Source organism: Rana temporaria, chromosome 4 (assembly GCF_905171775.1).
Source record: "Rana temporaria chromosome 4, aRanTem1.1, whole genome shotgun sequence".
Classification (NCBI taxonomy): Eukaryota; Metazoa; Chordata; class Amphibia; order Anura; family Ranidae; genus Rana; species Rana temporaria.
Window position 1 is genome coordinate 235735902 of NC_053492.1, and position 3051 is coordinate 235738952.

Consider the following 3051-nt stretch of genomic DNA (forward strand, 5'->3'; position numbering starts at 1 on the left):
ATTAGCTTCTAGCTTTAGCCTGTTCAATAAGGAGTTGACAAAACCTAGAAGGCGTTTGGTAATGATGCACAGCAGCACCAGATTCTGTGTGCTCGAGTTTTAGTAAATCCCCTTCCCCACTGTTAGACCTGCAAGGCAAACTGGATTGCTTAAAGTGTACCAGGAGGTATATTGGAAAGCAGACATTCTATTACTCATTTCTTCTTCTTTAGGCCTCTTTCACACTTGTGTGACTTGTCCTGCGACTTGGGACTGCAAAGTCGCATGACAAGTCGTACCCCATGATTTCCAAAGATAACCTTTCATATCTGTGCAAATTCAAGTTGTGCCGATTTCAAAGTAGTCTCTGTACTTTCATGCGAGTTGAGGTTCATATAACTCAGGCATTCCCTGAAATCACAGCAAAATCACGTAAAAAATTGCGGCCGAGAAATTGTGGTAATATCGCGTGACTTTGAAGTCGCAGTAGTGTGAAAGGTGCCTTAGGTTAAAGTTTTTCCACTGCTTAAAATTTTTATTTTTTGTGTTTCTCTTTACTAAATTCTCCTTTTAGTTTTCAGTATTCTGAACAAACATTATAAATCTATTATAATCTTTTCTGTTGTGGGGGGGGGGGGGTGGCTTGGGTTAAAGGGGATATTATACTGTACATCACCTATTAGCAAGTAGGCAAATGTATATCCACTAATCTAATTGGTTCAGAGAGGGTTCCCAGTAGCTGAACCATAATAGGAGGTGATCTGAGGGAATCATTGGGGGTTATTTACAAAAGGCAAATCCTCTTTGCACTACAAGTGCACTGCAAGTGAGTGCATTTGAAAGTGTACTTTCAAGTGGAGTATCTGTAGATCTGAGGGGGACATACAAGGAAAAAATAAAAAAACAGCATTTTAGCTTGCACATGATAAAATCAGCAGAGCTTCCCCTCATTTCAGATATCCCCCTCAGATATACAGCGACTGCACTTTCAATGCACTTGTAGTGCTAAGTGGATTTGCCTTTCATAAATAACCCCCATTATGTGTGTTTTTTTCCTAATGAGATAATGTCCTGCCAATAATGAGTTATATACTCCTCACCTCACTTCTTTAGTCTCCTCTCGCATTACTAACTTACTAACTGACATCTCAGCATGGATGTCGCACCACTTCCTTAAACTCAATCTCTCTAAAACTGAGTTACCCCCCTGCCCGTACCCCCCTCCATGACTTTTCTATCAAAATCAACAATGCAACCATCAGTCCCTCCCCTCAGGCCAGGGTACTCGGTGTAATCATAGACTCTGACTTGTCATTTCAGCCTCAAGTCCAATCAATGTCAAAAGTTTGTAGAATTCACCTTTGTAACATCTCTAAAATTCGCCCTCTCTAACAAATGAAACCACCAAACTCCTCATTCACTCCCTTGTTATCTCTCGCCTTGACTATTGCAACTCCCTTCTTATTGGCCTGCCTCTCTATAGGCTATCCCCTCTTCAGTCTATTATGAATGCTGCTGCCAGACTTATCCACCTTACCAACCGCTCAGTATCTGCCAAACCTCTCCTCCAATCCCTACACTGGCTTCCTATCACCCAGCGAATTAAATTCAAAATACTAACCACAACCTACAAAGCCATCCACAACTCTGCCCCAAGCTACATCACCAATCTTGTCTCTAAACATATCCCAAACCGTCCTCTCCACTCTTCTCAGGACCTCCTACTGTCAAGCTCTGTTGTCTCTTCCTCCCATGCTCGTCTCCAGGATTTCTCCAGAGCCTCTCCCATCCTCTGGAACTCTCTACCTCAACCTGTCCGGCTATCCCCTACTCTTGCTACCTTCAGGCGATCCCTGAAAACTCACCTCTTCAGGGAAGCCTATCACTTCTCTAACTAATCTTTTACCACTTCCATCAGCTAATTCCCCACAGTTACAACCTTTTGTACCACCTGCCCTACCCTATTAGATTGTAAGCTCTTCTGAGCAGGACCCTCTTAATCCTCTTGTATTTTATTGTATTGTAACTGTATTGTCTCCCTTTTATATTGTAAAGCGCTGCATAAACTGTTGGCGCTATATAAATCCTGTATAATAATATTAATAATATCTGGACAACGCCAGAGGTGATTGGTTAAAGAGGCATTTGGAACAGTTAATGATTCTTTGTTGTCTTGTATTGGCAACATGGAAAGTTAGTAGATCTATGCATGATCTTAAATTGTGTTTTCCTCTATAACTCATTAGTGATGAATTTCCATGCTGCACAATAATTGCCTGCTAATTTTATTCTGCAATACTGTATCTTTCACTGGGAAGCCCAATTGTGACCATTCAATTTATCTAGAGGTTTATTGTAGTAATTGTTAAGAGAGCAGTAGAGTTTGGACATCGTCATATGGCCTTAGGCTGGCCATACACGGTTCGAATCTCAGCTAGTTCAGCAGGAATTGTCCAAGTTTCAAACCATTAATGTACAACAAGCCTGCCGGATTCTTTTACGATTATCGCTATCGGCTGCTATAACCGCTACTGATAATCATCACAGCAAACTTGTACAGTAGGGCCCAGTTACCTTTTTCGGTGCCTTCCTCCAGCAATGAGAAGTCCAGAATCCTCACTCTTTGTCTATCACTGTTACTTCTGGGTCCCACAATGTTTCTCTTCAGTTTTTAACAGCCGCAACATTGTCTTTAGCATGGTGTATTTGGTCTAGCATGGCATGGGCCCTGACTCTAACTTCTTTCTTCCAAGTCGGTCAGCATCGGAAGCCAGAAATTTAGCAAGACGTGCAAGCAATTAGCATTATCAGAGGCAGGGGAGAAATTGCAACCCTCATATTTCTTTTAGCACAGGTCAGTGCCATTTTTTTTTAGTGTCCAATTGTTTAACTAAGGAGAAAGGCCTTGGTAGGAGGAGATGTGAAAACAGCCCCACGTTTCTGTCTTATGTTTTTGCTATAAAATCCTGGTACCCAACCTATGGCCTTTGGGACTTATTGTGCCGCCCTCAGATCCCAGTAATATGTGTAGTGAATTAACAAAGGGCTATAATGTCAGTAATATCCAACAGT